At 37.6% G+C, this 18,743-nt stretch overlaps 1 long non-coding RNA gene across 1 annotated transcript; it reads left to right on the forward strand.

Moving 5' to 3' along the window:
* The first annotated feature begins 10,529 nt into the window (after positions 1 to 10,529).
* On the forward strand, positions 10,530 to 18,368 carry LOC112443518 (uncharacterized). The gene is made up of 2 exons (XR_003031923.2): positions 10,530 to 10,651; positions 18,153 to 18,368. It is a non-coding gene; the product is annotated as an uncharacterized lncRNA (long non-coding RNA).
* The last annotated feature ends 375 nt before the right edge of the window (positions 18,369 to 18,743 follow it).

Genomic DNA, 18,743 nt, shown 5'->3' on the forward strand with positions numbered 1-18,743 from the left:
GTCTTTGTTAATTGATTCTTGCATTTTCTCCATTTTGTTTTCAAGATTTTTGATCATCTTTACTATCATTATTCTGAATTCTTTTTCAGGTAGTTTGCCTATTTCCTCTTCATTTATTTGGACTTCTGTGTTTCTAGTTTGTTCCTTCATTTGTGTAGTATTTCTCTGCCTTTTTATTATTATTTTTTGACTTATGTGTTTGAGGTCTCCTTTTCCCAGGCTTCAAGGTTGAATTCTTTCTTCCTTTTTGTTTCTGCCCTCTAAAGGTTGGTCAAGTGGTTTCTGCAAGCTTCGTATAGGGTGAGATTTGTGCTGAGTTTTTGTTTGTTTGTCTTTCCTCTGATGGACAAGGCTGACTGAGGTGGTGATACTGTCTGCTGATAATTGGGTTTGTATTTTTGTTCTGTTTGTTGTTTAGATGAGGCGTTTTGCATAAGGTACTACTGGTGGTTGGGCGATGCCAGGTCTTGTATTCAAGTAATTTCCTTTGTGTGAGTTCTCACTATTTGACAGTTCCTAGGGTGAGTTCTCTGGTAGCCCAGGGTCTTGGAGTCAGTGCTCTCACTCCAGAGGCTCAAGATTTGATCTCTTGTCAAGAATGAAGATTTCACAAGTGGTTTGTTATGTCATTAAGTGAGATTAAAACAGATACCCCAAAACAAGAAATCAAAGATGCACCCCAGACAAATGGCAGTTACAAAATCCGGAAAATAATAATTAAAATAATGGAATATACACATATGCATATACACCCATGAACAAAGTCCAAACGGTCCCCCAAAATAAAGTAAGGCAGATTGCCCTGGTGAACACAGGAAACCAAAAATTATATTTACCAGTTAAGAACAAAACTAACTAAAGCAGAAACTGTAAAACAAAACTGAAGCAAGGTGCAAAGTGGGGAATAAAGCAATGAAAATAAAACTAACAAAATGTTGAGAGGAAAGGAAATAAGGAAATGAAAGACAGAATAGATATGCAAAGTTAGATAGATGAAGAAGATTTATATATATTAAAGATTAACTGCAAGGGGAAAAGAACAGTAGGAAAGGCAAACAAAGGAATAAATGTAGAAAAATATAATAGGTTTAAAGAAATTAAAAATTAAAATTATAAAAAAGAGAAAAGAAAAATAGAAGAAGAAAGAAAAAGAAAAAAAGGAAAACTCCACAGAACTGCAAAAGCCCAAGATAGAGGCATAAGTTTATAACAACAATAAAAGTGTGACTGAATATACACATATACGTATACATCCATAAGCAAAATGAAAACAGTCCAATAAAAACAAAGTACAATAGATTGACCTGGTGAACAAAAGAAACCAAAAAAAACTAACTAAAGCACAAACTGGAGAACAAAACTAAACAAGGTGCCAACTGGGAAATAAAACTAATAAGTTAACAGCAAAGGAAAGAAAGAAAAGATATGCAAAGTTAAATAGAGGTAGATAAATAAGATTATATACATTAAAGATTAACTTGAAGTGGAAAAGAACAGTATGAAAAGCAAACAAGGGAATAAATATAGAAAAAAAATACATTTAAAAAATTAAAAAGAGAAAAGAAAAAAAGGAAAACCCCACAGAACTGCAAAAGCCCAATGTAGAGGCAGAGGTTCATAACAATAAAAAATGTGACTTAAAACAAATAAAAAGCTCAAAAGCTTAATTAGATTTCATAGTGCCGAAACAATTGACAACAACAACAGAGGCGGGGGAAAAGGGGCAAAAAAAGAAAAAAAAATCCAAAGAATCTCCAGAAAAAGTCAAAACATAAGAATAAGAAATGTTTTTCTTGAGTCACTGCTTTCAGAGTCCTTTCCCTCGCTGGGAGTCACAGTCCACCTCACCTCCCTAGATGCCCTCCAACACTGTGCTGATCTCTGGACATGATGAGGGGGCAGCTCAGATTCTAATCTGGTCCTACTCCTGTGTGTTCTTGCCTCCAATGTCCACAGCTATCAGAGCTAGTGTGTTTTCTTTTGTGAGAGCTCTCAATGTCCTTTTATATATTCCATAGACATAGAGTCTGCCTAGTTGATTATGTGGATTTAATCTGCAGCTTGTACAGCTGGTGGGAAGGTTTTGGGTCTTCTTCCTTAGCCACACTGCCCCTATTTTTCAACTGTGGTTTTATTTCCACTTCTGCATGTGGGTCATCCACTGGGGGTTGCTTTTGAATTTGCCCTGGAGGACTTGGTTTTGCCTCTGTGAGTGCCAGGTGTGGAAGTGGTGCAGCTGCTTAGGTCACAGTCAACAGCAGCCCTCACCCTGGGGTTGCCCCACAATCCCTAAACTCCAGTTCCCAGATGCTGTGCCTTCCAGGGAACCTGCATCCCTGTCCAGGGTATATATGGCTGCAGCAAGGACTGTCTGATTCTCATTGCATTTAGGCTGTCACAGATTAGCTATTTCACTCTCAGTCTTTAATGTTTCTCCTCTGACTCAGACAATTGCTCCCATGTGGGGATTGGACCCCTGCTTCAGGTCCCCCACCTTGCGAGGGCAGATCCAGTCCTACTGACACTCCTGTTTTCCCCCCTAGTTCCTTGGTTCTACTGAGATTTGCAGGGTTCTATATATTCTTTTCCACTGGCCAGGTACTCCTTTCCATTCTCAGCTGGTGTTCTCCATGCACCTCTGTGTTTGAAGGTGTATTCCTGATGTATCCATGGGGAGAGATATACTCCAGATTCACCTACTTCTCTGCTATCTTGTTTTTTTCTAAGGCTTTTTTTTTAGTGGTGGGGGAGGAAAGGATCTGGAGATATGGGTCAGGTTTTCTTCTTGTGTGGCATTAAAGTTCCCTGTCTAGCCATTTGTTTCACCCATAGTCTCTGGTACAATACTCAGGTGAGTTCTAATGAAAAGTGCTTGCAGAAAGCAGACTCCAATTAAGCTTTGGGATCAAAATTAACCTTAACTCTCAAGCTAATCACACCTGTCATTTGAGAATTCACTAAAACTTTAGTTATTTTCTTCCAATCAACCTTAACATGGTTCACTTCTTCCTCCCTTGCTCTGCCAAAGGTGGAATAGTTCATGATGTCCAATCTTTCCATTGAGGAAGGTAGCACTTCAGGAATTCAGTTCACCAAATTTGCATGCAACTTTAGTCTTTCATGGGCTCAAAAAAAGTGTTATGATTGTTCAGACACAAAAGTGTCTGTTGTTTAGACTGTTTATCTTTTCATTCTCTTACCACAGTCTTTTGTAGAGAAGACATTTTTAATTTTAATTAATTCCAGCTTATCATGTTTTGCTTTCATGGGCTGTACTTTGGGTCTTTTATCTAAAGAGTCAACAAATTTAAGGTCACCTAATTTTTCTCTTATGTTATCTCCTGGAATTTTTATAGGCTTTCTTTCATTTATATATAGTTCTGTGATTCATTGCGAAATAATATTTGTGAAAAGTTTAAGATCAGTGTTAAGAGTTTGGGGATTTATTTTGACATATTGTACACTTTTCCCAGTACCATTGGTGGAAAAGATTTTAAATTGTATTTTTCCTCTGTAATTATATTTGCAACAAATGTTATTGGACTATCTTTGAGTTAACTGATCCTATCTCTGTGTCCAATATTTTGTTTATTGCATTTTTGAAATTGCATTTTTCAAATCTAAGATTTCTGCATATTCTTTAAACGTTGCATTTTTCTTTAAGTCTTCCATGTTTTCCCTTGTTTAGTCCATCCATCTCAGTGTATTCTTTATTTTTTTCTTAATTATTTTAATTGGAAAATAATTACTTTACAATATTGTGATGGTTTCTGCCATATATCAACAAGAATTGGCCACAGGTATACATGTGTCCCCTGCATCCTGAACCCCGCTTCCACCTCCCTCCCCACCCTCCCTATCCCTCTGGGTATTCTTTCAGTTCAGTTCAGTTCAGTCGCTCAGTGGTGTCCGACTCTTTGCGACCCCATGAATCGCAGCACTCCAGGCCTCCCTGTCCATCACCAACTCCCGGAGTTCACTCAGACTCATCCATCGAGTCAGTGATGCCATCCAGCCATCTCATCCTCTGTTAAGCTACTATAAATTTGTTTGAAGGACTTGTCTGCTAATTCTTACATCTGGGTCCTCTATGCTGTCTATTGTCTCTTTTTCTCTTGATTATTGATCATAGTTCTCTACTTCTTTTCAAGTCTATAAATTTTTATTCTGTGCTGCAAATTGTAGATTTCAGACATTTTAAAATTTCCCTGCTTTCCTTTAGTGAATGTTGAATTTAGTGGATATTCTGAAAGTTAATTTATTGGCTGTACATTTTAATCATATAGAGGTTCAATTTTAGACTTGCTAAGATAGATTTAGTTCAGTTGGCCATTAGTTCTATGACATTGTTGCTTTTCTTGGATATGTTTCTTACTCTTAAGTAATGAAACTTTCGGGGTTTAAATGAAAAACCCAATGTGTTTATCAAGCACCTTTAAGTTGACAAGATTTTGGCTCAAAACTCTGTTTCCTTGGCATCAGGCAATTACTGAAAACTCCATTTAAATATTTAGCCAACCAGATGCTATTTTATGACTTTTTTTTTTTAACCCAACAAACCTACTAGTACTTAGCCAATGATATGAGATGAACCTGTACTTATATTTGGTATGTATCCTTCTATGTTTGAATCCTTTAGGGGATTTCCTTTTCTGAACTCCAGTTTCTATCTCCCCTCACCCCTGCCTTTATGCTTGATTTCTTCCCTGTTTGTGAGCTGGTATGTGCCCTCAGGGAAAGTTCAGGCAAATATGGAGTTCACCAATTGTGTTCCTTTTCTTTCATTCACTTAGAGTTGCTATCAAAGGGAAATTAAACTGATAAAACATACTCTGTCTTTAATGAATGCAGAATTTCTCCCTTCCCAATTATTGTTATCATAAAGTCCCTATCTGACAATCCCAATGTTTCAACAATACTGGATCTGTTTCTGTAGCTTGTTTTCTTTTCCCTTTTGGTGTTTGGTTATTTAGTTTTCTTTCCTAGAATGCCTGGTAATTTTGGGTGCTGGTCATGGAGCATGAAAAATTGTAAAGTATGTGGATAATCTTATCTTACTCTAGGTAGGATTCATTCTCTTCCAGGAAAATTTAAACAAGCATGTTACTTTAATAATCAGTGAGTGAGATGTTCCAAAGCCATGCTTCAGGTTGTCATGCTGAATTTAAAAGCTGTATTAAATAATGGTCTTAACTCAAGGTGAGGATGAAGAAAGCATTCACTGGGAAAGCATTTGGACCTTACATGATTATCAATAGGTTCATTTTAAACTGCTACTATGTCTGGCACTGGCTATGTTTTCTGTCATCCTACAATTATTAAAATATATATTTCATGGCACTTACTATCTACAAAATAAAGCATTTGAATTCATGTTCTAATAGAGATGGGGAGATTTAAATGTGTCTCATGCTCATCATAGAGCACTTATACCTTCTCAGACTGTAGGTGTCAGGAGACTTGGGGAGCTGAAACTTCACAAGAATAAATGTAGTCCAGCAAAATACATTTCAACTGGATTTTTTAAATTAGTCTAAGTATTTTAGCTAGACAGTATTGAAATACCAAAGATAATTTACATATTCTGAAGCAAAGGTAGTTTACTGAACTGAATATAAATAAATGTCCAGGTGATAGCTTTATAATTTTCCCCCAAAACAAGCTCATTTCTTTCTTTAATAATCTCATTTTTATTGGTTTTCTGGATACTCATTTCATAATGGGGTTTATGTTTTAATGTTTCCAAATTTGATAGGCTGAAAAGTCCCTAATCAGTTGTTTGCCAACTTTAAATATTGCCTTTCACTGAACGTGCAATGTGTAAGATCAAATTTGATCTGCTCTAGTTAAAGCAAGGATGAAAGAAGATTCATTTTATCCTTTAAACAGCATAGGCCTAGGGCCTACAAGCTTTTAGCACCTTCAGAATATTTAAGAATTGAAAAACATGTCTAGTCCCAAAAAATAAAAAAAATTCAAAATATAAATTAATAAACATTTGATTAAATATCTGCAAAACATATTTTGTTAACTACCCATAAAAATTTCATAAATTTCATCACTTGAGAGAGTGCTGTATAGATTAGACCTTTCTTTTGCAAGAGCTCCTGTATGTGTATTACAATTCCTAAGAAATCCTAGGCAATAAATTAAATGAGTTCCTCAAAGCCACTCAATTTCAAAAACAAATGTATAAGATTATTTACAAATCTTATTTACCGTGTAACATGGGTGCATTTTAATGCTTGATATTGCCTTTATAGAGGGGGGTCTTTAAATCAGTGCTGGGGTTTCTTCAACTATCTCCCTTCTGCAGAGGTTAGAGACTACACCTTGCAAACCATAGTACTTAGTGTTCTCCCAAGCCCCTCGAAACTTATAACATTTATTATAAGCTTAGTCTATTTCAGGGATTACAGCATAGTTTTTGCATAATGAGTAAGAAGGAACTACCATGTAGTTTATTTCATGGTTAGGATTGTTTATGGCAACATATAATAGCAGGTATGTAAGTTAGGAAGTAGCTTAGTAAGGAAGTGAAAACAATTTTTGAATGATTTCCAAATTGTTCCTCAGTAGCATTACTTTAGACATTTAAAAAACAAACAAACTAGGCTGTACTTAGAGAAGTCATTTGAAACTCTGGACTCATTCTTCTGCATCAGTTCACTCCTTCTCATCACCTTACAAAAACTTATGGGAAACTTACCTTACAGAATTTATGGGATGTAAACCAAAGGACACACTAATACAACTGAACTCTTCATATAAAGCATTATTATAATTAAAACATTAGGGAAGTAACCACACACAGCATATGTTATGACACTGAGATCTGAAAAAGTATAATCTCCTGCGTTTTCCTCCTAAATGATGCTAAAGCTGAAACTCCAGTACTTTGGCCACCTCATAAGAAGAGTTGACTCATTGGAAAAGACTCTGATGCTGGGAGGGATTGGGGACAGGAGGAAAAGGGGACGACAGAGGATGAGATGGCTGGATGGCGTCACCGACTCGATGGACGTGAGTTTGAGTGAACTCCGGGAGTTGATGATGGACAGGGAGGCCTGGCGTGCTGCGATTCATGGGGTCGCAAAGAGTCGGACACGAATGAGCGACTGAACTGAACTGAACTAAAAGGCCTCTTATATTAAGGCTATTCTAGTTCTACAAGTCAAGGGCAGCACATTTCCTTAGCTAATTTTGAAGTTATTATTGAAGAATAATGTCGTTGCTTTTTAGATCAGTAAGAAAAGGTACACGCTATACTGCAAAACAAAAACAAGCTTGCTAGAAACCTCCTTTCTGAGATATGTATATCTTATAATGTATAAGATATCATGAAAGGACCTTAGCTAGAAGTATTTGCTGTTTAGTCTTAGTAATTTAAGCTCTGAATATAATTTAAGCATAATGTGTTTGTTGGGAAACTGTACCAGCTCAGGAGAATTTCACACTTTTAACTAATGTTACTGTGGTGCAGGGCCCCTTTGTGTACATTAGCATTTGACTTATTGTTAAAAACTTGACCCCAGTGAGGACCATAAAACCCTAACTTGCTTATTAAGTGTGCCCTTTCATTCCCTTGGAGGAATGATAAAAATAGACACATGGATTTGTTCTTCAAGTAGCTAAGCATGAATGTATTTGTCCTTCTCCTTAATATTGACAGAATACTGTACTCCAGCAACTTTGTCGAAACCTATTATTACCTGAATAAGCCTTATTTGTTATTCATAAGCTTTCCAGTGCTTACTACTTTATCTTTTTTTTTTTTTTTTTACTTTTCATTGTCTATAATTGCTTCTTAAATGCTTTCAAATAAAACTTCTTTACTTATCATTTCTATTCTATCCAAAATCATTCCCTATAGTCAAGGTGAATCATCGCCACCCTGGTTTTTTACTGTTTTTTGCTAAACAAGCATATTTCACTGTGGCCTATGTGACTAATTTCCTTTACTGCTGCTCTAAGAGAAATATCCAAGTTCACTGAAATTAGCCTTGAAGGAATGCTGAAAGGCCGCTTCTTGGTATATAAAGAATTTTGCAGTATCTGCCTCTTCTAGTGCTTGCTATAGATCACAAAGTGATGAAATGAAAGGATACAGATCCGTTTCTGCATTGAGAATCCTATTGTGACAAAGACCACTGTTTGATTCCATTTCTCTCAAAATACAGGGACTTTTCTTGCAGCAAGTATGATTGAGCAGGCTTTAATGTTTCTGCTTATTTTATTAGTATGAGTATATTAAAACATGAAAGTTCAAGTAATTAGGTGTCTGGTTGCTTTTGTTCTAAGGTGGAAAGGCCTGAAATTGCTAGTATCTGCTAATGTATAAAGTAAACAAAATAAAAGGTCAAACCATGAGCTATTGTTTGATATTAGCTATTCAAATCTGTCAAAAGATTAGATGCATGGCTGTTGGACATTAAGCCTGCTTTTCGAATACGATTGTCCCACAGGCCATGGTGGCAAAGGAACGTCAGAGGAAAACTGACTTCCATCTTGACCAAATTTCCTGGGGTTTTGTGCATCTGCTGCTAGTTATCTTAAATGTATCATGAAGCAGGGAAGTAAATCTCCAGGGGGCCATCAGATCTACCCATGAATACAAACTGGGTCATCATGAAGGCAGTGAGGGACTCAGGATGTGGTCTTGGCTCCCTGGAATTTGAAAGTTGAATAGTATTCATAAAGCATTGGGTCCAAGAAGTAGGCTCATGCAATACATATCCTTAGCAAGAATTCATGCAGTGGAGACAAGACTGTGTATCTCATGAAAGCCAGTCTCAGGCTACTGTTGAATTTTCCTCTTATTCCAGGGCAACAAATCGAGAACCGTTTCCTCAGCGGAAACAAATTCTATTGACATAAAGCACTAAAGACTCAACCTGGTTGAGAGATTCTCCAGGAAAAGGGAAATCTGTGGTAGGCTATAGAATGTGCACGCGTGATAAGTCACATCTAGTTTTTTGTGACCCAATGGACTGCAGCCTGCCAACCTCCTCTGTCCATGGGATTTCCCAGGCATAGGAAACACCGGTGGCCATGCCCTCCTCCAGGGGATCCTCCCGACCCAGCAATTGAACGCACATTTCTTATGTCTCCTGCATTAGCAGGCAGGTTCTTTTATCACTAGCACAACCTGGGAAGTCAAGGCTACAGAATAACGGAACCCAAATCAGCTTGTTACCTAACGTTGCAGTCAGGTTAGCATTTGTTATCCATTTATCCATTTACAGAAAAATATGTTTGAACATTTTGTTGCATACCTGGCACTGCTGGGACAGCCGTATGGAGTGATGTTACTTTGCCTTTGTAACTCCAGTACTGACTGGTTTTATGTGCTTAACAACACTATCTTTGCCTCTAGGCGCTGGACTTGTATTCCAATGACTACAATGTAAAATATTCCGTTAGGGGAACTTTCCTGATGGTCCAGGGGTTAAGACTCTGCACTTCCCTTGTAGGGGGCACAAGTTCATTTCCTGACTAGGGAACTAAGACCCCACATGACACACAGTGCAGCCAAAAAAAAAAAGGGTACTCTTTTAGTGAATCACTGAAAATTAGAAGTCACTTTCAAATATTTATACTTTCAATACTTTAAATATTTATTCCTCTTCTCCACCTTTGGCTTTTTCTGACTTTCAAACAGTATTTTCTATTTGTCTATTATTCATTCCTCTATAATGGTATTTGCATAAAGTATTTGTCTATTATTCTTTCCCTTATACTTATATTTGCAAATCAAATCTCATATCACAACGAAAGCCTGGCAATCACAATCAGGCAGTGGTTCAAATTTAGATTTTTGATGTAATCTTCAAAAAAAGATAATATATAATATAATATTACAGAAAGAGTGACAGAAAGGGAAAAAGACTTCTATCAGGCATTCATTAGTTAAATGTAAACATTTGAAACATCTTATGATTTTGGTCATCCTTTTTAACATTTCCTAATTTAACATGCCAAGGGTGTTAGAAAATGATAACGTTCTGGGTTTCTTTTGACATCCGAGGGGCCTGAATGGATCTCTATAAGTATCTGGGGATAATATTTATATTTTATATTTGAATGTAATTGTGACTGTGTTGGTATCTATGATCAAATCAATGGCTTATTTATTTCTTAGTGATGGTTGTTTTGACTAGAGTCTATTACCAATACAAAAATAAGTATAAAAATCTACTAGTCTGAAGAATGTTGAAAACAAGACACACTACTTACTAGGTTCAACAGCAATATTATTATTAAGCTCGGAGGGCTAATGTTTTGTGGAATTATTAGAAAATTGATTAACAATATAATAAATATATTTAGTATCAGTTCCCATTATTGGTTAATCTGTCCAATGGTCAGCAAGCCTCACTATCAGTATCTGTCAGTACGATTATAGATGAATTTTGTACACATTATAGTTCTTACCTGAGGTCCCAGATTCAACAATCTTTTGTCTTCCTGGCAACAATGACCAAACAATGAGATCTCTATTGAATAGTCATATAATTGTTCCTAAGAGAGGTGTCCCAGTGGCTCAGTATCCTGTGCTTGCTAGATTTCCTGCGCTTGCTAGAATTTTTGAGAAGTTCACAGGCTTCCATTCATTCATCTGTATCTATGTCCATTTACTAGGGCATGTGTGGTAAGCTTTTTTAGCAATAGACATTCTTTATGGGATGGAGGAATCATGTATGTTAATAGAGCTGCCTTTACAGTACTTCAACTTTTTAAATATAAATAATACTAATGTGAGAGCATTACAGTTAGAAGTTTCCTGCCTTGGCAATATTCACAGTCCTGCCATCTGCATTCATTTTCAAGTATTTAATTCAGATTATCTGGTTACAAATCTAGTGCTTTGAGACGTTCTGACTCCATTTGGTAGAATATTTTATTTTAAACTTTTTGTTTCCTTTTCACTTTTTTTCTTTTTGGGGGAGCACACGGGTAGCTTTTGGACACCCCTTGATAATTCCTTGATAACTGGAATTATAGTTGATAATTCCTTGGCAAACATCACCCACTGATGTTTGAATACCCACTGAATACATTAATGATGCTAAAATACAGATTGCACACTCAAATGACTGTGACTTCTGTATGTAACGTCTTCTAGTTATTTTACTTCCTAAACTGTTAATAATGATGTTCAGAGGCAAAATCTGTTTTTCTTCTGACTTTTGGTAATAAAACCAACATTTACATGAAGTTTTTAAAGGCGACATTTCTGGGCTTGTGAATATAACAGATTTAGTTGCTTTTAAGTGTGTATTGGATTGTTTTAACAACTTTAATAATACTAAGATTGATAAATTGCTAATGACTCTCCATTTATATTTCGCTATAAGTAACTTACAGTGGCACATGTTTATCTTCAAACACTTGCAAATTGAGGGGAGGAAATTCTCATTGTTGCATAGGCATGTGAATAATATTAACATTATTCATACAATAATCTATGGCTGTTGTTGTTGTTTAGTCACTAAGTCATGTCCAATTCTTTGGTGACCACATGGACTGTGGCCCACCAGGCTCCTCTGTCCGTGGGAACTTTTTCAAGCAAGAATACTGGAGTGGGTTGCCATTGCTTTCTCCAGGGGATCTTCTGGACCCAGGGATTGAACTTGTGTTTCCTGCATTGCAGGCAGATAGGGAAGCCCAATCTATGATTACTGATGACAAATCGCAGCTTTTTTACAGTTTAGAAAATGATTATCAAACATTAGCTTATATTTATTTTGATAATCATCATGATTATTACCAGTATCATCTTCCTGATGTTCATTACCTTCCTCGAGGGTTCTGGGGACTTCCCTGGTGGTCTACTGATTAGGATTTGGGTCTTTCCACCTCTGTGCAAGAGATTTCACAAGCCAAAGGCAGTGCAGCCACCAAAAACGAATTTGTTCATTATGTATACAATGCAGGGCACAGCAAAAGTATTGATAGACATAAAAATACATTCACTAATCTTAAAGACAATTTACACCTTTTCCCTTAATAAATATATGAAAAGTGAAAGTGTTAGTTTCTCAGTCGTGTCCAACTCTTTGCGACCCCGTGGACTATATCCTGCCAGGCTCCTCTGTCCATGGGATTCTTCAGGCAAGAATACTAGAGTGGGTTGCCATTTCCTTCTCCAGGGGAAGTTCCTGACCCAGAGATTGAACCTGGGTCTCCTGCATTGCAGGCAGATTGTTTTACCATCTGAGCCACCTGGTGGCTAATAGATGACTTGAAAACCTGTTATTTCAATTTTCCATATGATTGCAGTGAAATTGGTAGGGTGTCATCTCTATTTCACAAAAGTAAAATTATGCTGAAGATAAGTAAAAGTAGTTTCACTCTGTCTGCTAACAGTCTTAAAAATTCCCTCGCAGATAATTCTCTTCTGGAGGGAAGGATTGGAATATTTCAATAATTAAGAGATAATTTTCTGAAAACAGCTCTAAGTAAAGTTCTTTTGTGAATCAATTATATACATATACATATATACATGTGTGTATATATGTATATGTATATATATATATTCCAAATAGATTCCAATCTTTCCTTCAAATTTTAAAACAAAACAGGCAAACAAAACCATCAAAGGATAACCTTGTTTTTCTCTATTTATACAGAAAACAGGCACTAAATAAAGTTTTCTGAAATCTTCAGTGTTTTCCACTGATTTCAAAATTAGCTCTAGATTCTGTTTTAGTTTGGGTCATTAGCCTATATCTCTGGAGAATAATTTCACAAGAGATCTATTTGAATTAAAAATGCATCTTGATGATTCTTTTTCATTGCAATGAGCAACCAAATTAGTCTGTATGTGATCCTTTTCAGAATGCATATAATAGAATAAATTGATATTTACAACAACTGCCTCTGATTAGAGGCAGATACGCCAAATCTGCTGCTCTTTTAACAAAGATGAGTATTGACATTTCACTTCTATCTCTTCCAGTGACTCAGAAACGTTTGATCATACCTTCAGCCCTCTTGTTTTCCTGACTCTATATTATTGCATTGAGTTGTCAGATTTCATTCTGAGGATCACAGTTGGTGGTGCTCTTGATCTTCAGCACCCCAACTCACATCCTTCCCTTCTCTGTGCTGTCAGAATCAGATTCTTTCTCAATGTTCTCTTGGTTGGGAGATGATCTTACACTTTACCAAGTAACTCACAAATTTGTGCACATATCTAGGAGTCTGATGGTAAAGTAACACTTTGCAAGCATTTGAAGAGAATCAAGGTTTGCCCCACTTTTGTCTTCTACCTTAGGTAAAGTGCAGGAACAGGAGCCTCAATAATCCAAAGGCATTCTTCCGCACTCATAACTATACCAAGCCTAGGTGTTTTCTAGACAGCCTAATACTTTGACAACCCTTCAAATCAAAATACAATAAATATTTCTTCAGTATTTATTTAAAAGATAACCTGAAATAAACAAATGGAATTAGAAGACCATGGCTGTTTGCAGTTTTAGTCTCTATTTTATTTTGCCAAACAGTTCATCTTTGGTAACAAACTAGTAGCCCCCAATCAGAAATATTAAACTTCACAGTTAACCAGACAGATTTTCTTTAGAAGACATCTTGGAGGTTCTTTTCCTGCGAGCACATCCCCTGGAGTTTCCACTCCCTTCCTTTTGTAACTCACCAAAGTAGTCTTTTCAAGTGAGCTTTTTATCATGAGAAGTCTGTTAATTTTTTTTTCTCCATCTCATTTATGCATATGTGTTAAGTTGCTTCAGTCATGTCTGACTCTGCAACCCTATGGACTGTAGCCTGCCAGGCTCCTCTGTCCCTGGAATTCTCCAGGCAAGAATACTGGAGTGAGTTGCCATGGCCTCCTCCAGGGGATCTTCCCCACCCAGGAACTGAATCTGTGTCTCTTACATATTCTACATTGACAGGTATGTCAGTTTTAGTACAGTCCAACCCTTTTCACGTAACAATGAGTAGGTGGAAGTTCCTTCACGGGAAATTGGTTATACATGGGCCCCCAGCATTTGCAGTATTAAAAGTTGATCTTATTCTAGGTTAGTACTTGTTCAATGACTCTAATTAAATTAAGAAAATACATGACTGAAGGAAATAAAATATAAGCTACTGCACACTATTAGAGGCTTAAAACAATCTTATTAAAATTTACACAGGATCCATTCAATTTAGATTTTCTAGGACATATTTCAGGGCTTTCAATACACTTTAAACTTTTTTCCCCTCTGCCTGGGAACCCCTTACACACTTCATCTAGTTAATTTCTATGATTTCCTGAATGTCATCTTATGTATTACTTTTTTCAAGATTTTTTTTTTACTGTATCAAATGCTTTTATTGTACCCTAATGCCAAAGCAATTGACTGTGTGGATCACAATAAACTGTGGAAAACTCTGAAAGAGATGGGAATACCAGACCACCTGACCTGCCTCTTGAGAAACCTATATGCAGGTCAGGAAGCAACAGTTAGAACTGGATATGGACCAACAGACTGGTTCCAAATAGGAAAAGGAGTGCGTCAAGGCTGTATATTGTCACCCTGCTTATTTAACTTATATGCAGAGTACATCATGAGAAATGCTGGGCTAGAAGAAGCACAAGCTGGAATCAACATTGCCAGGAGAAATATCAATAACCTCAGATATGCAGATGACACCACCCTTATGGCAGAAAGTAAAGAACTCAAAAGCCTCTTGATGAAAGTGAAAGAGGAGAGTGAAAAAGTTGGCTTAAAACTCAACATTCAGAAAACGAAGATCATGGCATCTGGTCCCATCACTTCATGGGAAATAGATGGGGAAACAGTGGAAACAGTGTCAGACTTTATTTTTGGGGGCTCCAAAATCACTGCAGATGGTGACTGCAGCCATGAAATTAAAAGACGCTTATTCCTTGGAAGGAAAGTTATGACTAACCTAGATGGCATATTCAAATCAGAGACATTACTTTGCCAACAAAGGTCCATCTAGTCAAGGCTATGGTTTTTCCAGTGATCATGTATGGATGTGAGAGTTGGACTGTGAAGAAAGCTGAGCGCCGAAAAATTGATGCTTTTGAACTGTGGTGTTGAAGAAGACTCTTGAGAGTCCCTTGGACTGCAAGGAGATCCAACCAGGCCATTCTAAAGGAGATCAGTCCTGGGTGTTCTTTGGAAGGAATGATGCTGAAGCTGAAACTCCAGTACTTTGGCCACCTCATGCAAAGAGTTGACTCATTGGAAAGAGTTGGATGTGACTGAACTGAACTGAACTGAAATGAATAGTTCTTTTGAGCAACACTTATCTCAGTTTCTCGGAGAAGGCAATGGCACCCCACTCCAGTACTCTTGCCTAGAAAATCTCATGGATAGAGAAACCTGGAAGGCTACAGTCCATGGGATCGCTGAGGGTTGGACACGACTGAGCAACTTCATTTTCAGTTTCATGCATTGGAGAAGGAAATGGCAACCCACTCCAGTGTTCTTGCATAGAGAATCCCAGGGACGGGGGAGCCTGGTGGGCTGCCATCTATGTGGTCGCACAGAGTTGGATATGACTGAAGTGACTTAGCAGCAGCAGCAGCTGTATCTCAGTTTTGCTACTTGCTGCTTAGTTGCTCAGTCATGTCCTACTCTTTGGAATTTCATGGCCTGTAGCCTTCCAGGCTCCTCTGTCCATGTGGTTTTTTTCAGGCAAGAATACTGGAGTGGTTACCATTTCCTTCTTCAGGGGATTTTCCTGACCCAGGGCTTGAACCTGTGTTTCCTGTGTCTCTAGCATTGCAGGTGGATTTTCTAACTGCTGAGCCATTGGGGAAGCCCTCTCAATTTTAGCTAATAGTAATTTATATTTGCTTAACATTTTGTCTTGCATATGTACTGCAAACTCTGATGAGATCAGATACTGTATCTGTTTTGATTATTTCTTCTACATTTCTTTGGAAGATCATACTAGCTTTGGCCATAAGTTTTGACTTGTGACCCAGGCTCAATGAAAGAGTCCGCATACCTGTGTAATTCATCTGGAGAGTGGCATATAATCCATTGTCAAATTGTCAAATTAAGTTGGTAAGGAAGGTACCATTGGTCCTCATGATTGTTTGGATGTAACCCCAGAATTATCAAATGCTCTGGATCCATTCTCTTAGGAGCAGATGACCTGGGGAAATGAGACCAATATGCATAATTAGGGAAAAGAAACAGTATAAAGAAAAAGTGGGAGGGGACAGAAGGGGAATGGAGGGAAGAAAAAAGATGAGGTATTGGAGTCTGTGGACCAAGACATCCTAAAGATGGCTCCATATCTATTCCTTCCACAATATGACTAAATAATTCAAAAAAGCAATTTTTAATTTTTTTTTGTTTATTTTGCTTAACCTATTATGAGTTGAGGGGCTTCCCAGGTGGCTCAGTGGTAAAGAATCTGCCTGCCAAGCAGGAGACACAGGATGGGATTCCTGAATTGGGAAGATCCCCTGGAGAAGGGAATGACAACCCACTTCAGTATCCTTGCCTGGAAAATCCCATGGACAGAGGAGCCTGGTGGGTGACAGTCCAGGGGATTGCAAAAGACTTGGACACTACATAGTGACTAAGCAGCAAAAGCATTATGAGTTGATTTTCTTTATGTACAACTATATCTCTAACTAATAAGCTACTGTATTGATAAGCATCACACAGTCACAATGCAGCATATACTCAATTCTTAAATAAAAAATGTATACATGTATATTTTTGGATTTAATTCTGAAAATTAACTATCACAAGAGGTGGTATCCATAGTGGTTTTAATTCATGTGTTGTGGATCAACTGAGATTTAAGTATGCAAAATATTTGATAATCCTATTGCTTATCAATGACGTATAAGACTTTAGAAGAACCCTATAAAGCAAAGTTACATAGAAACATGAAATTAATAATTTGTCAAGGACATTTTTTATGAATCCAACAAATTTTTACATTATGACTTAAATCATAGACATTAAAAACTAAATCAAAACATATAGGACACCAAACAAATAAAATCTACCTCAGGAATTCAGACACATCATATATCAGTCTCACAACATGATCTAATTGGCTGATTTGTTAACTCTTAGAGTTAGAAAATAAAGGAATTTATGACTCTTTTGTCTGAACTTCTGTTTCTTTATCTATAAAATGGAGATACTGATTATGGCATGGACAATTAGCAGACCTGGCCTGTATACAAATCTCGTTACTATTAGTATCCCTACTCAATTTGAAGGAATACTTGATTGAGTTTTTTGACAGAAAATAGGACTTCCCTGGTGGCTTAGACGTAAAGTGTCTGTCTACAATGAGGGAGACCCGGGTTTGATCCCTGGGTTGGGAAGATCCCCTGGAGAAGGAAATGGCAATCCACTCCAGTACTCTTGCCTGGAAAATCCCATGGACAGGGGAGCTTTGTAGGCTACAGTCCATGGGGTCTCAAAGAGTTGGACACGACTGAGCGACTTCACTTCACTTATGCTTATTCCACTACAGAATATGAAGATGCCAGATTCTTCTCTCTTCCTCACCACATGACTTTGACTTAGCTAACCAAATACCTTTTCACTTTTTTCACTTGATCCAAGGATCTGGGAAGTTGTAAGTCATTCATTTAAGGAGCGATACTGGGGCCTTGATGCTTTTGAACTGTGGTATTGGAGAAGACTCTTGAGAGTCCCTTGGACTGCAAGGAGATCCAACCAGTCCATCCTAAAGGAGATTAGTCCTGGGTGTTCACCGGAAGAACTGATGTTGAAGCTGAAACTCCAGTACTTTGGCTACCTGATGCAAAGAGCTGACTCTTTTGAAAAGACCCTGATGCTGGGAAAGATTGAGGGCAGGGGGAGAAGGGGATGACAGAGCATGAAATGGTTGGATGGCATCACTGATTCAATGAACACGAGTTTGGGTAAACCCCGGGAGTTGGTGATGGACAGGGAGGCCTGGCGTGTTGCAGTTCATGGGACACGACTGAGCGGCTGGACTGAACTGAATGGGGCGTTGAACAGTCATTGCTTCTAGGAGACTTTAGGGGTTCTTATACTTGTGCCCCTGGAGATATCTTGCGTCCTTTCCTAACCTGGATTTTGTAGGTCTTATTAATTCTGTTAATTCCATAACATCTTATTAATTAATTCCTCTCTGCTTGATTTATCTAGAGTCTGGTTGTGCAGTGAGAATGCTGAATAATACAAATACCTACTCCAAAAGAGCTTCGGTCAAAATTAAATGAGATAATTGTGTGGGACACAATGAAGAGTTTGATCCTTGGACCTGTTGCTATAACCTAGTGAATAACATAGTTCCTGGCTTATAGGAAGACTAAGTACTTGCTGAATGGATACATAAATCTCAGTGAAACTGGAAGTGCTAAACTATTGTGCAGCCTCATATAATTTTGGATGATTTGTGAAAACAAATCTGATGTCTTGTGTTAATGTGAAGACTAAACTGCATCCATTTGTGTTTAAATTGAAATTCTCAGTGCAACAAAGTCACTTCTGTAAACAACTTGGATTCCATGTCCTGAAACTTGCTTGTGACCCTGGGAATTGGATATGCTAATCCACTTAAATTGGGGGTGGACTAGCCTTTGTGCTTCAATTAAAGCTGAACCCAACCCCAATTTAAGTGGATTAGTACATCCAGTTCCCAGGGCCACAAGTAAATTTCTTGGCACGGGGACAAAGAAGGGCCAATAATTAGTTATGAGCAGACATTTAATGAGGGCTTTTGAGAAAGAAGCTTCC

Source organism: Bos taurus, chromosome 22 (assembly GCF_002263795.3).
Source record: "Bos taurus isolate L1 Dominette 01449 registration number 42190680 breed Hereford chromosome 22, ARS-UCD2.0, whole genome shotgun sequence".
NCBI classification, from domain to species: Eukaryota; Metazoa; Chordata; class Mammalia; order Artiodactyla; family Bovidae; genus Bos; species Bos taurus.